This window comes from Diadema antillarum, unplaced genomic scaffold (assembly GCF_040938485.1).
Source record: "Diadema antillarum isolate AM-2024a unplaced genomic scaffold, OU_Dant_1.0 seq00002183_RagTag, whole genome shotgun sequence".
Lineage (NCBI taxonomy): Eukaryota > Metazoa > Echinodermata > Echinoidea > Diadematoida > Diadematidae > Diadema > Diadema antillarum.
This window is the reverse complement of record NW_027272820.1, coordinates 454,850-474,191: the sequence shown is the minus strand read 5'-3', so window position 1 is coordinate 474,191 and position 19,342 is coordinate 454,850. Positions and strand designations below refer to the sequence as shown.

The following is a 19,342-nucleotide window of genomic DNA, read 5'->3' as shown; positions in this document are numbered from 1 at the left end:
AGTCTTTCAGTCCTCTGTTGATTGTGCAAGTCTTAAGGGCCTTTCATGTACTACAGAGGTGACAGAAAATGCAAGTTTCAATATGAATTATGTGTAGTATATACTGTAAAAGTGGACATTTTCGCGGTGTGGAAATTTTTGTGCATTTTGCGCGACCAGAATCTAGCGTGAAAATAAAAGCACACAAGTATTTTTGCATGCCATATGTTCCAGTAGTAAATGACCTGATCCAGCAGAAGTAAAAACACATTAAATTTATCTTACCCAGCCGAGTGTGGAAAAATTCCCTTTTACAGTACTTGTATTTCATGACATTCATTCATTCATGTACAATCAGATAACTAATATTATCAATATCAGGTTCATGGATTCCAAATTTCTGCATACATTGCTGTAATGATGTCAAATTTTTGACTACAAGTTTGAGTGAAGGAAAGCTCACTTTTCATGTTCTATGTTAAAGAACTTACTTCTGTTGTTGCAGTCATTTATTTTGAACAAAAGCCAATGCCTACATGCAGGGGCTACTTGAAACCTAAAAACTGCACAGATAATTGTTGCTATTGTACATTTGTCAATTCATAAATATTGCAGGTTGCACATAATTTATGACAATATTATCTTTGTAAAGAATGTATATATATTGTAAAGAGTGTAAAGTTGGTAATTTGCTTACATTGACTTGACTTCCTTACCTTGTTTATGGTGTAAATACCAGCGTGAGATGATGGTATTGGATCTCAGTCCAAACATTAAAACATATCGAGTCTCAAATTGCTTTCTTGTTCGGTGGTTGTTTCAATCTGTGTGAGTCAAGTACAACATCTTTCCATCATTCTCTTTTAAGACCCAGTGTTCATACTTGAATGTACATATCATGTTTTATACATCGACATATTTTTTTAGGGTAAATTCGTTCAAAAAGACATTTCAAAAGCAATGTTAAAATTAAGAGGGAAAAAGTATGTCATTAAAGTCATCAGCAAAATTAGACAAATGACAGACAGTGTAATACAGTGCACTTCCGTTATAACGAACACAGTTATAACAAAATTCTGGTTACAACGAAGTAAAAATTTAGGCCGCAACATTATTCACTCTTCATTTTTATTGTCTATTTGTTCAGTTGTAACGAAATTTCGATATAACGAAAGCAAACTGCTGGTCCCGAGGACTTCGTTATTATGGGAGTCTACTGTATGTAAAATCAGTATTTTCAGTAAGACCAGGATTTTCCAAGCTTTGCAATAATGCAGTAAAATACAATATATTCCACCTTACTTCCAAAAACCTACCACATAGATGACAAAAAATGCTGGCCACAAGATAACCAAAGTTTTGGAAGTTCAGAAGCAGTCAAGCATTTTAACAGTGACATTCAAGCTAGATAGGTTGATTTAAAATGTTGGTGGGATAACAAGCTTATACAGGAGAAAGATAAGATTTGATTTTCCAACAAGCTTGAGTGTTGGTGACTTTATCTGGTTAACATGATTGGCCATCATAGTACAACGAACATGATGAAGTCAAAGGCATGAAAACTTCTAAGACAATTACAAAGTTTGGTGAATTTGGTACAAACAAGAAAACGGCTATTTTTTCAGGAACAAAATTCATAACATACCCTTTTATTTCCCTACAGAAAATAAATATCTAGGAATGATTTGGAATTTGACACTGTAGTATGTACAAAGCAAGTTATTCTGGGTTTGTTTGTTTTGTCCTCACCTCCTGCATGCTTGAGTGCATCTAAACCTCAAAGCTAATTTTGCAAAACTTTATATTATATGGTGGCCTACTTTCTTACTTTTTTTAAAAATAAAGTGAGCCAATTATACATGATTGGAAAGGGTGATATAAGGAGGATCTATCGATTCCAAAATCAGAAAATCTATGCCGGACGACTTTATTTTCTTTTGAGGAAATGGGGGAGGGCATACACACTTTGTTGTCAAATTGAAAAAAAAAAAAACTTCAGTGGACCTCGCGTAAGTCGACACAATCATATTCCAATTTTTCGCGTAAGTCTACATGTTGGCAAATTGCAAGTTCTGACATTTTCAGTCGAACAATTGGGAAGGGGGGTCAAAAAGTCTCCTTTTCTTTGTCTCTATCAATACACAGCAACCGTGGTAATAAAGGGGATGATGATGATTATGATTATGATGATGATGATGATGTATTAAACGCTTGTTGTGATTTTTTACCAAGAGAGAATATAGGCTTATGGTTTAAGTGTTACGTGTTTAGATCGAGATTTAAAGAGGGTATCTCGCATAGCGGCGAATGTTTGCGAGCGTCGCGAATTCTGGGGAATTTTAGGTTTCGTAAACAATTGCAATCAAATTCATTCTATCAATTTCATTGTTGTAAACAGTTTTTTCTTGTCGCAAAGAAATCGTGAACCTGTTCAACCTCGCAAACTCCCGCCGCTCAGTGAGATACCCCCTTCAAGTCGCTCTGAAACGTCTCCGTGTCTCGATATTTGAATATGTGCGCTTCCCATGCGTTATTACTTTACATGACATTTTTGGTAGACCGTATGAGTTTTGATATCTGTGTCTTTCAAAAAGACATCTACTATAATATAAAGATTCCTTCGGGTAAACTTCGTCTCTTTCAATGTCACTTCGATACTGTCCCGATGTGTAGTGACGATCGAAGTGGAAACGCAGCGGGAAATTAAACAAATTGAACGTGTTTTGAATTTTCACGGGCCTTTGCGTTTTCGATCCATTACTTCTAAACGCATGGAAACTCAGCGCCCTATATCAATGTCACTTTGGGTCCGATTTAAATTATACATTTCCAGATCGATGTCTTCTCCGTTTCTCCAGTTTTTTTACACCGAAAAGAAAACTCACCGGTTCAGCACATTGGTGTCACCAAGACCGAAATGATGTCGACGAGCTGACCCACTAAACGTTTCGACATGTGAATTAATGGTCCAACTTCAATTTATTTAGGGCCTATAAGACTCGTTGCTGAACTTGCCTTTCTGTTTTTGTTTTAAGGCGATCCGAGTATCCTCTCGGATCACCTTCTGTTTCTGTACGGATTCTTTGTTTTTCATATTTCTCCTCAAAAGTTGTGTAGAGGTTAGCTCAGAAAGTCCACTGCCTATCAATTTCAAACTTATACCGTATATGTATCATGTCGCAAAGACGACAGATCTAATGTATCATTGTGATCAGTCGACCGTGACGTCACTATGACGTCATATGAAATCACATTTTCATTCACTTATATCTCATTAATGGAATGGAATTTCTCAATGAAATTTACGTCTCATATAGTTCAAGTTAAGGTCTTTCTCCTCATTTTCTCAAAATTCATCTTTACACTTAAAACGTACGCGAACGCGTACGTTGAAATGTTGATATGCTCCAATCGAGCTCAAATTTTTTTTTGCACACGTTTCAGATCATTTGGAGCATTTTTCAAAAAATTGAAAAAATGGACAGACGCGTACGTGCGCGCGCATATACGCACGCACAGGTCAAGTGCAATAGAAATTTCCCGTTTTTTCACTCGGATCGGATGTCTGAAATGTCAAGGAATAATTCTACCAAGTTTCAAGTCCATCCGACTCAATATGACGTCATACGGGCCCGTCAAAGTTGAAATTCCGCGCGCGCGTCAATGGCGATATACAGTGCAACTATGCAAAAAAAAAAAAAACCCGCCAATTTCAAATCCGATTTTACTCGTCAGGATGGACGGTGACCCCCCCCCCCCCCCCATTTTCTTTACATATTCTGAAAGCTGATGAGTTGTACATGTCATTTCATGGGTTGGCGATGCTGAAAAATGATTAAAAGATATCAAATTTCTTAATAAAATAAAACAGTAAATTTTCAAAATGACGTCATCAAATTTCAAGTTCACTCGAGCGTATCTCACTTATCCTTTGCCGATTTTCACCCAGATTTTAGTATGTTGTAGCTTATTAAATGCTCTTTCATAAATGTAATTACAAAATTTTAAATGGATGACGGCATCACCTCGTAAAAATGGATTGAAAGAAATCTTGTCAAATTTGACCAGTTTACGTGTTAGCTCTATGGGAGTGCAGTTTCTCTGGAAATGAAAATTGACATGACTATCTTTTTCGAGCACTAGCTCACTTATCCTTCGGTGAATTTCTCCTAGATTTTAATATGTTGTAGCTGAGACTTTGGGCTATCATAATGTGCCCTCCGTTTTTTCATACAACGTCGGCATCACGTCGAAAAACTTGGTTAAAATTGGCACTTGGCTTCGATGCAGCGTCATTTTGCTTAATACACAGGGCCTATGGAGGATGAAATAGGTTAGTGCATAGCCCATCCGACTTGTAATCCTAAGGTCCCCGGTTCGAGGCTCACCCCTGCCAATATATTTCTTTTTTCTTTTTTTAAACACTTTTTTCTTCTTTTTCTTTAGTTAGTCTTATTCTCCATTCCTAACTTTATCTTTTTCTATATTTTAATGCTTCTCATTCAAATTTCTATACAATAACTTAATTTTTTCTTTACTTTTCCTTCTTTTTTCCACTTTCTGTGCAATAGATCAACAACAACAATGGCTATCAACCACATATTTTGCACATGTTTAGTTCATGTCACAAACATAATTTCACAAAATCACAACTATTTCCTCCGACACCATCTTGGGTAGGTAAATTAGGGTCAAAGGTCAAAAGTGTTCAATCCTGTATCTTGGTAAATACACGTCCTGTCTTTCCCATATTTTGCACACGTGAGGAACATGTTGCAAGAATCATTTCACAAAATAACTTTTTGCTCAGATGCCATCTTGGCTGTGTAAAGTGGGGTCAAAGGTCAAATATACTTCATTCTGTAATCTCATTAGTGTATATGGTATCACCGTCATATTTGGCACACACATGGACCTCGATAGATGGATCATTTTGTAAAATAACGACGCTTTGGTCGGACGCCATTTTGACTGTGCAAATGAGGTATTATCTCTATGGGAGTACATTTTTTTCTGGAAATGAAAAATGACATGACTGTCTTTATCGAGCACTAGCTAATTTATCCTTCACTGAATTTCTCCCAGATTTTAATATGTTGTAGATGAAACTTTGGGCTATTGTTCATGTGATTCATATTTTTTATTGAAAGTCGGGATTACGTCCAAAGACCTGGTTGAAATTGACGCTTAGCTTCAATGTCGGGAGATATGTCTTTCTTTCGGTGACTTTCTTTGCAATAGCTCAAGAAAAATACGCCCTTTTACCCCCACATTTTGCACATGTTTAGTCCATGTCAAGTACATCTTTTCATAAAATAACAACTACTTCATCAGACACTGTCTTTTCTAGGTAAATTAGGGTCAAAGGTCGTAACATTTATTTCCGAATATATCGGATTACCTAATTTGTCAGTGTTGACAAATTCCAAGTCTAGTTGTTTTTTTTATATTATTATTCCATTTATTTCAAAGGTCATGTCATCCTACAACCATACATGTGTTTATGAACAACTAACGATGACTGATTATAACACTATCTCGGTGTTAAAAGCGCGTGCAGCGCATTAAGTCGACATTCGCGCAAGTCGACAGATTTTCTCCGGTCCCAGCGGTGTGACGACTGAAAAGTATTGTTAACCATTGGGAGCAGTGATTAAAACAAAAATCAAGTTGTAACATTAATTTGATGCATAATATGTGTAGGTCAGTTGCATCACAAAACATCCTAACATATAAACAAAATTGCAGTAAAGCCTGAAACGTGATATCACTATTTTTCTCAACAAACCACGAACAATAAACTATTGTTCACATTTTATATATTTAACAATACTTATCATTTATTATAATGATTAACGTTTTTACATTGGTTGTTTCTATCCCTAACTCACATTTTACATCTATTTTGAACCACACATAAAGCTGGGTTTTTGTTTCATCTGCATTGTATGGTAAATAATGCCTGTAGATCACTAAACATGTTACAGGGAGACTTAACCTAGTACATTGTATTTGCTTTAAGCGTGAAACTTCATCAATTCTACGATGTCTCACATTGTTGTCATTATCATCTTTATCCATCAAGAACATTGTATTCCTGTACGTATTAACGCAGGAGAGGAGAGATCGACTGTATCCTCACCGCCACACACAAGTCGGACAGCTTTATTTGTCCCTGTATGCAGTGTAGGATGCATGCTGTTACCCGACACGAAAATCTATTCATCTAATTGCACATACATTTTTGTATTTCGAAAAGAGTATTGTTTCACATGACATATAGACACAGTATGAAGGTCAATAGCGTTCAGCTTGGGAGTGGTGACCTTGTTGCAGACGCATCGTTCAAAATTGTAATGATATGAGTGTATCACTATATAATTACTTTTCAGTGTTAGATATGAAGACAGCTTTCAAGAGTAAAAGCTGTGATCTGTGTGCAATAAGCGGGTTTCTAATGCATTCGGATATATGGCTACATTTTTCTGCCGACCTGGTATCAAGCTATTTATTTCACCTGCTTCTTTCTGGTTATTACTCTTGGCCTTCGTTTCAAAGGAATACATAGTATTTGAATACGAGAATGAATAGTATTTGAATACGTAAGCAAACCTATAATCCATTTTTGCTGGTTTTCAATGACTTAATTGCGTGTTTATGTGTGAAAGATAAAATGCAGATTTTTTCAACCTCGGGACAAGCTCATGACGAAGGAGGTATGCATAACTTGTAAGGAAAGCCACCGGATGGTAGTGTGAATCCGGGAGACTACGTATGCTATTTACCTTATCTTTCTGGTATTTCGTTTTGTGCCTAATCAAGGTGTCATTAGCCGCGGTCACACTGGCAAAAGGATCTTTTATAAACTTTGCGATCTTTTGTCAGTGTGGCCGCGGCTATTGTGACTCGAAGATTTCAAGTTATTTTACTCACGACACGACAGTCTGTTTGAAATGCTGTGAACCAGGTGGAAAGAGATCCACTTCCCTGTCTGAACAAGTTCATGCAGGTGCAAAGGGACAAATGTGGTGGAAGATCAGTTCTGACCGAAGACGGAATATAATCTCACATGAACACATGAATGCAAATATTGAACTAATGACTAATCAGTCATTGGTACAATAAGTACTCGAGGATTGAAACACCACATCATTTTGCAGACTTTCTGAACAACTGGGAGACATCTCCTACGTGTTTGTGAGGGTCATTATAGTAGGACAGTACTTTCATGAATAGCACCCCATCATCTCGAGACGGTGCAGCATGTCTTACACTAACAGATTTTGCGAGGAGGTTGGCGCCAGGCCGGAATTCATTTGAACAATGCGCAGATATCTATATCTCTACTGATGTCAGGTGAGAGTTGGTTTCATGTAGGTGCAGATGGACATGTTGCCACAAAACATAATATAACGTAATCACTACTTGGTCTTCTGAAGACAATACGCCCAGCATCTACAGTACGACGTGTATAATTGCAAAGAACGTTAATCGACTTATCTTTGCGTGCTTGGTGTGCAGTTTATGCCACGATGCTTACTGGATCATTTTCTGCTAGGATTTGTAATAGTGAAGGAGGTCCCATACATTATGATGTTCCACACTTAATTCCTTCCCGAACTCGACAGAGCTCAGAAACAGTATCCAGCAGGCCGTTACATTCAAAATATAGGGTCACATCCCTCACAACTCGGAAACACCAAGAGTGACTGATCAAGAATTTCTATCACGGAGAGAATTACAGGAGCTGCAGAAACATTGGCCTGCAAGAAGCCCAGTTTTACAATGCGCGATATTTTGTTATTCCATCAATGAGTATGAGTTTGGGGCGATCGTTTCGATCCTTAATACCACTGATGACATTCGGCGGACAACAAGAAAGAGATGTTTGTAATGATCTGAGAGGAGTTCTAGCCGTGAGTGCGAGGAATTCCCTGCAGTGGCAAGAGTATTCGGCCACCGACTGGAAAAGTGAGCCGACACCGTGATGGACAGCTGGAGAACAGAAGTTTAAGGTAAAGCTTCTTTTGTTTATTTTTTTTCAGCTCCTCCATTATAATTGATCCATTGAGTACTAGTATCTTATTGGCCTGTGGACCAGGCGGGGCTCCGGCGAGTCGAACATGTTCGCCTTTTTTCGGAGACTTTTTCCAGTCTCCATACAGCTGGCCTCGAGGACGCCTTCGTCAGTTGTGGCCGCGTCGCGGAGACGTATTTTGTCCGCGACGTCTCCGCGGCCCGACGTCTCCGCAACCTTGTGGAGACCTTATATGGCGACCTACCAGCGATGATGTTTAGAAGTATACGTCTCCGCAAGGTGGGGGGTCCCGCAACTTCCGGGCCAACAATTAAGTTGTCACCTCCTTTGGAGACGTCTCAGATTAATTGCCTTCGGAACAAGCCTTCATTTTCGGAAAAACTAAACTTTTCTAGAATAACGAACCTTATTTAAATTTGGGATAAACGAACCTTCGAAATAACGAACCTTGAAATATAATTTTCGGATCAACAAATCTTAGGAATAACGAAGATCTTCCTAACCGACAACTTTTCCACCATAAATTTATGATTGTTCGTGATTTAGGAATCAGTGCAAGGGCGAATCTAGCTTTTTGCTAAAGGGGGGGGGGGGTGACCCAATGACGATGAGTTATGACCACAGAACTCTCTACTGTGGTTATGACAAGCAAAAAACAAACACTAATGTTAACAAACAAACAAACAAACAAAAAGGTCTGTCACTGCCCGATAGACAAGAGTGCTAGGAACATAATATTATTGTATGGGTCTGCGCACATAATGGCGTATATCTGGTCACATTTTCACTTTGCAGCCCAAGGGGGAGGAGGTAAATCCCCTACCCCCCCCCCCCCCCCCCCTCTCCAGGGACAGGCTCTTGAATGGTTTAAATCATACCTATCACACCATTCACAGTCTGTTCTTGAACGGTGTCACATCGTCCTCAAAGCCATTAGGCTGTGGTGTACCTCAAGGCTCTGTTGGCGGGCCCACCCTCTTTTTCTATTCATTTGATCGGTCTGCGGAAAATATTTCAACGTCATTCTGTTCGGTATAATTTATATACAGATGATATACAAGTTTTTGTATCTTTTCCACCCCATCAAATCCAAGCATCCCATGCACTGCGCAGTCTAGAAAATTCCGTCATTGATATTGATGCTTGGATGAGGTCTAACTCATTGCTTTTAAACCATAGCAAGTGTGAATTCATTCTTTTTGGTTCTAAATCTCACTTGAACAAGCTGGATATCAATTCCATTTCCATTGTAGGTAACGATATCCCTCTGTCAAAGTCATGTCGAAATCTGGGTGTTATGTTTGACTCTCACATGGTTATGTCTGATCAAGTCACCAACATTTCTAAATCAGTCCGTTATCAATTGGTTTCATTCCAAAGTACTTGACTCGCTCTGCAACAGAAAAAAAAAAAATTGTTCATTCACTAATTTCTTCACGCTTTGATTTCGGTAATTGTTTGCTTTTCAATTTACCAAACTCACAAATTGGCCAATTACAAGCCGCTGCACGCATTGTTTCTTTGTCAAGCAAACGCAGTCATGTAACCCCTATCTTACAGAGTCTTCATTGGTTGCATATAAAGGAGCGTACATGTTCTAGGTTTAAGATACTTCTTCTGGTTTATCATGTTATTGAGGGAACAGCTCCTGATTACAATGCATGTACACGTTGGGTTTGTTTCGTCAATATCAACCTATACACGAACTCTTCGATCCTCAACTTCTGGTCTCTTACATAATAATATTCCGCTTTCTAGGAAATTTTGGGGGAACGAGTTTTCGCTCACGCTGGTCCAACACTTTGGAATTCACTTAAAATCCTATTTGTATGACAGTGCGTTTTGAAGACACACTTTCATGTCTTCTTTTTCGTCTTCTTCTTTTACGGTAGGTACCTATATGTATTTTCAGTCTTTTTGCTTTGGTGTAAAGCGCCTTGAGCATTCAATCAGAATGGAAAATGGCGCTATAGAAATTGTATGTATCATAAGATTTGTAAGATTTTATTTAATTGTATTGAACCCCCGATCGGGAGTATGAGAGTCTCAACAAGAGTACATTCACAACAATGAAAACGTGTACAAAAATGAACACATTTACAATAATGAATATAAATGTTTGAATCGTGAATTCATTAAAAAAAACACTATAAACTATATATTGTTGTGTTTAGCACAATAACATTGTAATACATTGTAAAACGCACTGGTTTTTTAACCACCCTGCCACTTCTAGTAGTTCTGCCACTGTGTGCTACTTCACTGCAACAAAACAAAAAATTGACGAATACACATTCAAGTTTTTATGCCTTCGCCGCAAAGTGTCGCAATAGACAATGTTTTCGGGATGTCCGTCCGTCCTTACATATACGTCTGTAATCGATTTTCTGAACGAAGTACAATGTACAGTGTAACTTAAGAAGCGTTTGAGGTACCCAAATGAAACTTTGCACGTGTATGTATATCAAATTCTAACATTTGACTATAATTATTCCCGTGTCTTTGCAATATGCCTGAAGGTATTTTCATGACACTAACATAGAGATACATATGCATACACACATTACTACAGAATGATTCTGTATGGAAAGATTGTGTCCAAGGGGTGAAAGGTCAAGTGAAAATGTTAACATTTTACAATTCACTTTGTAATATTTTGAAAGTGGCTCAAAGTATTCATGTGAAAATTGGTGCATTTATACGTATTATGTCAGATAGTGACTACAATGTATTTGCAGGGAGGTGCACCTCCCTGCTATTTGGAGAAAATTGTAGGCTATGCGGTCAACGGTCAATGGTCAAAGGTCTGTCAAATCATATAAAACCATCTTCTTACAATGTCAAGATGTAGGCCTAATGGGAGAATAATGGGATATGGAACAGGCATACCAGTCGCCAAAGTCGCCAACATCTACAGTTCCTTTTTAGTCTATGTCAAGAAAGCAACACATGAAAATACATGTAGATTTCGGTGGGTCAATGGGCGACTTATGAGGCCATGACGTTATCTTGCATCGTTTTCATACTGCAGCATGTGGTTTATACCCATCTCACTACTTTGTGAAAAATTTGAAGTTCTATCACTCTAATTTACATCTCATCTTGATGAAATCTCTACCAATCTGTTTAATTTGACTCTAATTAGGAGAGCAGACTTGAACATGGAGCTGAATTGCACATAAGTACACCTTGCTATGCATATTGTATTTTTCATCATATACATGTAAGAAAATGACAAGGACACAAATAGCTTGGATCAAAAACACTCAAAATCAGTTTTAATAATATAGTATACTTCAGTACCATTCAAAGTGAGGGTCAGATATGGAAATGTCCTGACACATACGGTGGTCCAACAAATTTTCATGTAATGTCTACAGTCACCTCTGAAATGATTGCTTGCATCAAATATGACTCAAAGTGTTCACACACAAACCACAGCTGCAACTACATGTATCAATAAAACTTAATGCCATTGTGATTGCCCTGTCAGATCAAAATGTGGAAAAATAAAAATACACACAATATGAGCAAAATTTCTTGACAACTTCACGCTACAAACGGGTCGTAGTGAAGAATGCTTCTAATAGACGCATGCTTGGAAAACATTTTATTTAAAGATAGATAGAGCTTCTGGGACATTATTCTTGGGGGTCTATGAAGTCAGAACAATGAGGGTGCTGTCACCTAAAGATATAATGTGTGTGTGCAATACATTGTACATGTAATATCTTTACAGCATACACAGAGATATACAGTACAATGTACATGTTTATGTGTAGATGGAACTCTGGATAATCCTGTCACACATAAACTAAGAAGCACCCCCTTATGGTATTCTGAAAGATATTATTACATCATTATGAGCATGATTTGCTCTATTTTTCTCTTCTTTCCTTTTGTTTCTAAGACTTGAATTGGTCCTGTTCTATATAGCACTGAATTTTTCTGCTCTTCATTTCTTATCGTGGATCAAACATTCAAGTTGGCTACAAAAGTTTTTTTTTTTAAATGATTTTGATAATTTTCAGAATTCATGAAATAAATGAAGCCATCTTGGTTCTGCACATGTGTCACAACATCTAAATATACATGTATTGTAAATGTGAAAACCAATACATTCACAAACAGCATTCTTCACTGCATTTCACACAAGGCCTCAATTATATCCCATTAGTGAAAAGTCGGCACTAAATGCACCCAAATAGACATATCACTGTGGAAAAAAAGAAAGAAAAGATAAAGAAGCTCTTTGGAAAGACTGATATGCTCATATACCAAATATAAATCACATGAACAATAGTAAAATAAGTCTAAAATCAGTTCATATATTGCCAATAAAGTGATTCTTGTGTGTAGGTCACTTGCATTACTTGCTAGTGATAAAATCTGCAAAATTTTTAATCGTGTAGAATAATCCATGAATATACAGCAACATATTGTACCTTACATTACATCATGACATTGCAATGATGTTTGAATAACAACAAATATCTTGAAAAGGAAATCATTCAAGCACATGCCAGTATAGATTTATTAACACAAATATTTTTCTCAGCACTGGTGTTCCATAAATAGAAATACAGTAGACTCCCCTTATAACGAGGTCCTCAGGAATGGCAGTTTTCTCTTGTTATATCGAAATTTTGTTATAACCGAACAAATCATAAAAGTACATAGAGTAGATAGTGCTGCGGCCTGAATTTTCACTTCATTGTGTATTGGTGGAATTTCATTATAACCGTGTTCGTTATAACGGGAGTGCACTGTAGCGCATAAGCTCACCATCATAATGTTAATTTTTCTATCACTGGTTCCTGACATTGCATAATACTAAATAACAGGTATTCAAACTCGTGTAAGAGAAGGCACATCAAGCCTCAATACCCAATAAATTGGTTTTAAACAAAGGGAGGGGCTCAATGGTCTGTGACAAGGACTAGTATGTAAACAATGTACTTTCGATATAAAGTAAGTAATGTGAATGCAGATAAATAACTACTTGATTTTTCAGTTCTGGATCAGCTCAAGCCTTGCCATTCAGAATTAAGGGTCTTTTGCGACATTGTCTGCATTGTGGCTACCAAATATGAACATTGTTCAATAATATGGCCATGATGGCTCTCACTGACTCGTGAAGTGGGATTTCAAACTGTCCATATTCTGCCACAGTCAACCCTGAGTATATTTACTACATGGCTATAGATCTCACAATCAATACAGTTTGCATTCTACCACAAGAACTTCTTGTCAAAGTGTGATCACTCATACAGTACAAAAAGATGAAACAGTCACGTGTTTGAACTCTGTATTGGCTTAGTATTCACAAATTCATGCAGATTGTTCACAATGTGTGAAAATCTCTTCCAAGAGGAGACCCCTACTATGGAACAGAATGCAGACCTTCACACATGCTTTTTTTTTCTTCAATCCATCATGTTGTATTTGAAATAGATGAAGGAGTGATTGCAATTATCTTGAATACACATCAAATGAATGACATATATAGGTGAACACCAAACTTGTGTACTAAAAAGAGAGAAAAAAAGAAGAAGAAAAAATACCAAAAACTGAAAAATCTAACAAGTCTCCTAGTGCAGCATTGCTCCTCTCTGCCAAGTTAGCAGCATACGAATGACACAGCATCACAAAATAAGTTGGGGCAAGAAGACAAAACGTATGGATTCAATGTTGAATTTTTCTTTGAGAATTAAGGATTTCAGCTGCATTTCCCTGTCCCTGTATTGGATAAACACATGGTCATTTATAGCGTTATAGAATTGATATGGATGGTACAATCACATTTTGAATGCTACCATTTTCTCCATTTTACATGTGCACAGTCCAGCTAGTACTGTAAATGTTTGTGTTTGCTGGTGCAATAAATTGTTTGTCTCCATTCTGTGTACAATGGGGAGCTGTCAATTTGCATGACTTTCATGTACACAATCTCGGATGCAAAATCTACATAGTTTTATGTGATCTACACATCCAGACAGAAGTCCCCATCCTAAAGAATTACCATATTGATATGCTGCTGCCTGACATGACTACTGCAGGTCTGATCACATGATTAATGTGATCACAAGTCACAAAGTATGAATGATATGTTGTAGAATCTGGAGAAGAACATTGGTAAACCATCAGAGACTTTGCAAAATCATTGCCTTTGCATTCAGGTGTTGATGTCAAAACTCATTTGCTGAATGATACCGAATGGTATTATGAGAATAAAGATTTTAGTTTGGGTAACTTTACTAATATGAATCTAATTCTGAATTTAGCTATGCATCCTGTGCAAAAATGGGTGAGACTTTATTCCCATCATCACTTTGTCAAAAATACCAGTAAATATCATAGTACATCATGCAGAGTACAGATTCATAGTACAAGTATACCAGTTTACAAATATCGACTACTTCAAAGGGGGATGGTTAAGACCATTTGCCTAGAGATGATTTCTCAACAGTGCTATGCCCAGAGACGAAGTCAAAGGGCATGGCACTGTTAAGAAATCACCCGCGGGTAAATAGTTTTGATCATGACGAGAAAGAAAGCAGTTGATATTTGTTTCATATCCCTCACAAGCTTTTCACTATTCAAAGAAACGTAAGAAGAGGGATGACAAGGGTCTCTCTTGGATCTACAAACAGTGTTGGACTAACATGTAGACATCTAACATAGGGTGCGTTTATCAACTCTTTTTCTTGGCAGAAACAGGTTTTCCAAACGGCTTTCAGGGAATTTTTACGAGATGATAAACGCAAAGCTGTTTTGAAAGCCTTTTCGGAAAGCCTTTTCGAAAGCCGCAAATTTGTACTTTCTGAAACAGGTTTCCTAAACAGGTTCCCAGAAACCTGTTTCTAGAAGCCTTTTGAAGAGAGATAATGCAAAGCTGTTTTGAAACGGCTTTGTACTGCAGTTACGATCCATGCACGCCTTATATGACCTCTTCTCCTCGCATCGAATTGCGCAATGCAGCTGTGCAGTGACAGGCCAGTTATCGTGTTCGCGAAGAGTTGATAAAAGCAACTATTTTGGAAGCCGTTTCTAAAGGGCTTTGGAAACGGCTTTTGAAAGCCGTTTAAACAGGGGAAAGATGATAAACGCAGCTTGAGGGTGCGTTTATCAACTCTTCTTCTCGGCAGAAACAGGTTTTCCAAACGGCTTTCAGGGAATTTTTACGAGATGATAATTGCAAAGCTGTTTTGAAAGCCCTTTCGGAAAGCCTTTTCGAAAGCTGCAAATTTGTGCTTTCCGAAACAGGTTTCCTAAACAGGTTTCCAGAAACCTGTTTCTAGAAGCCTTTTGAAGCGAGATAAACGCAAAGCTGTTTTGAAACGGCTTTGTACTGCAGTTACGAACCATGCACGCCGTATATGACCTCTTCTACTCAGGTCGAATTGCGCAATGCAGCTGTGCAGTGACAAGCCAGTTATCGTGTTCTCGAAGAGTTGATAAAAGCAACTATTTTGGAAGCCGTTTCTAAAGGGCTTTGGAAACGGCTTTTGAAAGCCGTTTAAACAGAGGAAAGATGATAAACGCAGCCATACCGACGTGTATAAGGGAGCGTTTATCAACTCTTTTTCTCGGCAGAAACAGGTTTTCCAAATGGCTTTCAGGGAATTTTTACGAGCTGATAAACGCAAAGCTGTTTTGAAAGCCTTTTCGGAAAATCTTTTCGAAAGCCGCAAATTTGTACTTTCCGAAACAGGTTTCCTAAACAGGTTTCCAGAAACCTGTTTCTAGAAGCCTTTTGAAGTGAGATAAACGCATAGCTGTTTTGAAACGGATTTGTACTGCAGTTACGAACCATGCACGCCTTATATGACCTCTTCTCCTCGCGTCGAATTGCGCAATGCAGCTGTGCAGTGACAGGCCAGTTATCGTGTTCGCGAAGAGTTGATAAATGCAACTATTTTGGAAGCCGTTTCTAAAGGGCTTTGGAAACGGCTTTTGAAAGCCATTTAAACAGGGGAAAGATGATAAACGCAGCCTAAGTCTACCATGATCCTCAGTGGAAGACGTGGACACTAGCTGGGTCATGAAAATCGCAAGTACACTTAAACCATGTAAGCAGAGGGGACACACTTCAAAATCAAATGCATAATCCTTTCAGAGCAAATAAGAAAAGATTTGTTATACATTACATGTACATGTATGTGTAAGTAAATTGTATTGAAATATCTGTTGCCTACAACCAAGTGGTGCAGCAATCACACTTAAAAATGTATGCAATGAATGACTCTTTCATTTCTGGCCAGAAGAATAATACTGAATGTGTGCAAGACTTTTTTCTTACATCTTAATCTAGCCAAATACTCTTCTTAAAAATATATACTCGAACTGAGAAATGCATTATGCACCTTTGACAAACTTCAACAGAGTGTGTACAACATACAATGCATGTGTATAACCATGAAATATGCTTCCCTAAATGAATAGATATCATGTATTTTTCTTGCTAATAATACTTTGTCTCTTCATTAAAAATAAAATATGTCAAAACACACTGATTTCATAAACATTTAAATTCATAGAAATGTCTCTCATAAAGAAAAGAAATAACATTGATATAATCTTTTTGAAATATAATTCTTACACAATGAAATGAATATAAAGATATTTTTGAAAGCCATTCTGCACTTTATGAATTTTAGGCTGCAGCTGATTCTCTTTCACCGTGATTTTGCTTCCAAGGTAGCTCTGAAAGAAGAAAAAGACACAATGGTATACATTATATGGGGATATTAGAATTGCACACTCAATCCAGCATTGCAGGAATGACCCATAAACACAATATTATGCTTATTGAAATGGATATAAATAGGCACGTAATCCTGAAGTCCACTACAAAAGAACAATGCCATTTCAGGTAAACATACAATTACTAACAGTAGCAATTACCCCATTGACTTATCAATTAATGGATGTGCTAATTTTTGACAATCCCAGATTCAATATCCATTTCTCCATTTGTGCTCTCAAAACATGGAAAGAGCTACCAAACACAGATGACCAAGTTGGGGGAGAGAGAGAGACACACACACACAGGCAATGATTTCCTATGGTGATGAATGAACAAAACATTAGACATAAATGTGCCACTCGGAATAGCAGACCCTTTAGATTGAAATTTGATAATTATTTTTACGCAAGAATAGTACTCTGAGAGTGCAGACCTCACCAAACAGCTCATTTCCACTCGCTGAAAATCGCCCAATTTCCCAGTGATACAGAAACCCTAGGTTTACCTCATGGGATTCAGCTTCCTGCTGCGCGGCGCCTTGAGCAGAGTATGTGCTTTAGTACGCATATATGCAAACCTCAAATACGCACAGCTTGAACTCCCAAGTTCATTGACCCTAATTGTCAAAAGATAAAGAATAGTTCAAACTTCCTAAAAATGTCCTGATCACTACCAAAATTTAATCATCTGTTCCTTGTGCCTTTTATCAACTTTTCCTGTAAGTCTCATCCAGATTTGTTCTACACATTTTTGAGATATTCTACAAACAGACAGGCAGACAAACAAACCAATGCCAGCAGGGGTAAATATAATTGTGCAAGAAATCAAATCTAATCTTTAATATGGAGGCTTTTTTTCACTTCCTTTTGCATAAATGCTACAAACAAGTGGCAAGTACACATACCAACTGGTACATTACTTCATGTCAAGTGACAGTGTCGCGACCTTTAACTACACTTCCAGGAGCACTTACTAACTAAAAAGAAAAGTCGTTTGGAGTTTCTCTAGTCACATGAAGCGATTTTTAGTGAAAATTGTATGTACTTGGAAAGGTTAATTCAAATAAGATGTTGGCCAATTATCTAACATGGCATTATTCCAATATCACAAGCTGGCATTACTTAATATAACTAATTGACTACCACACTTGTTCTATCAAACTGTAGGTTTGCTTCATGCAGATATTTGTGGCAAAGAGAGAGATGTATTTCAAGAAATAATTCAAGTTCCTCTGCCTTGGACATTCAATTTCAGTTCTAAGACCTACAAGTAGCTTGCTTTTGTGAGTTGGTGCATTAGGCAGCGAGGTGCATAATATTTTGTGTTATGATGCCTTATATATAAGATGGATTTATTGTTGATGGCATCACAAAGAGAAAGGTGGTGTTTTTTTGGGCAAGCCGCGCTATGTGGGTGCAGACAAAAAAATAAAAAATGATTCCAGAATCTGTGATTCTCAGACCTATTCATATATAGGCAGAGTCACTCACGGCACTACTGTAAAAGTGGAAATTATTATGCATTTTGCACAACCAGAAGCTAGCACACATACAAAAGAATGTGTATGTCATTTGTTCCAGCAATTAATGTCCTGATTTCGTGGTATCAAAAAACCAAGAAATTTATCTTACCAAGCTGAGTGCCAAAAATTACTTAGGAGAAAATATCCACATTAACAGTATTCCATGTACACAAACTGAAAAGAATGTCATGTAACAATGTTGAGTGACTAGAGCCAGCTTTTTTGAGATATTCTTTGAAATAACCATTAGTTAATTGAAACTGTAAGGGGAACCACTAGTCATAAAATGTTTATTGACCTGTTTTGCTTTAAAAACATGTTAATGAAATATCAATAGTAAGGCTATGATATCTTGGACAAGAGAGAAGGATTTAATACTGCGGGCATTTACAAAATTTATCATGTACATAAATTTTGTGCATGACTATTGCCTGACTGTTATAATTATACATGTATGTGCACTTAGTGAATGCTGAGCAGCATTAGAAGAATACAGCAGTGAAAGTTTGACAAAAATCTGACAATCAGTTCAAAAGTTACGAATTTTTAGAGTTTCAGTGCCATCATCACTTCATAAGAGGTCTACTACAGTTTGTGGTGTCATGTATAGAAAAAGATTAAGAAAATAGAAAATGTACACTTTTTTGACTTGTTACTGAAACATGGCAAGTGAAACATTGTGTGCTTTCACAGGTAAGACAAGTGCTCTTTCATTTTGCTAGAAAATTTTGAATATGCGGTGTTTTCTCTATAATTTCTTCATATTTGTTGTCCAAGTGTAATGTCATAAAATGTTGTAATCTTCTCATTAGCAATGCACCACCAACTTAAACTTACTTCTGAATGGATTGACCAACTTTCCTCAAACTTTCACTTATGTGTTCTACTAGAGTTGCTGCATCTACTCAGACCACAAACCAGCAAATATTTGGGTTTCATTATCCTTTGATGGTTAAAGATTATTGGACCTAATGTATTGAAATTGTAAAGCATGGGCTGCACTGTACTTAATTGTAGGTATAGACCATCTTATCAAACAAACATACATGGAGGT

The 19,342-nt window shown here is 37.3% G+C and overlaps 1 protein-coding gene across 1 annotated transcript in view; it reads right to left on the bottom strand.

Annotated features, from left to right (window-relative positions):
• Positions 1-14,331: 14,331 nt before the first annotated feature.
• The window catches only part of LOC139714175 (lysophospholipid acyltransferase 5-like), a 28,511-nt gene continuing 23,500 nt past the window's right edge, over positions 14,332-19,342 (bottom strand). Inside the window, exon 12 of the mRNA XM_071625893.1 lies at positions 14,332-16,723. The gene's annotated coding sequence lies outside the window, so the exon portion shown is untranslated. The remainder of the gene's footprint in view (positions 16,724-19,342) is intronic.